This window comes from Eimeria mitis, genomic scaffold, assembly GCF_000499745.2.
Source record: "Eimeria mitis Houghton genomic scaffold, Emh_scaff2119, whole genome shotgun sequence".
Classification (NCBI taxonomy): Eukaryota; Apicomplexa; class Conoidasida; order Eucoccidiorida; family Eimeriidae; genus Eimeria; species Eimeria mitis.
Genome location: NW_013570443.1, coordinates 4539 through 4883, shown reverse-complemented (window position 1 = coordinate 4883; position 345 = coordinate 4539).

Sequence of the window (345 nt, the reverse complement as noted above, 5' to 3'; positions counted from 1 at the left end):
CTGCTGCTGCTGCAGCTGCTGCTGCTGCAGCTGCTGCTGCTGCAGCTGCTGCTGCTGCAGCTGCTGCTGCACAGCGCCGTAAGAGCAGCAGCAGCAGCAGTGGCGGTTTGAACGGAGGTAAATAGAGGCTGCTGCGTGCTGCTTCTTGCTGCTGCTGCTGCTGCTGCTGCTGCTGCTGCGCTGCTGCAGTGGCAGCTGTAGGGGTGGCTGGATTTGGGTATTTCATTTTATTATTTTGTTTATTTATTTTCTTGATTTATAATTATTTAGTTTTGTTTGCTTAGACTGTTAGAAGGCTTAAGAGGCAATTTATATCTCTTTTTGCCGCTATTTTTTCTTTTTTTC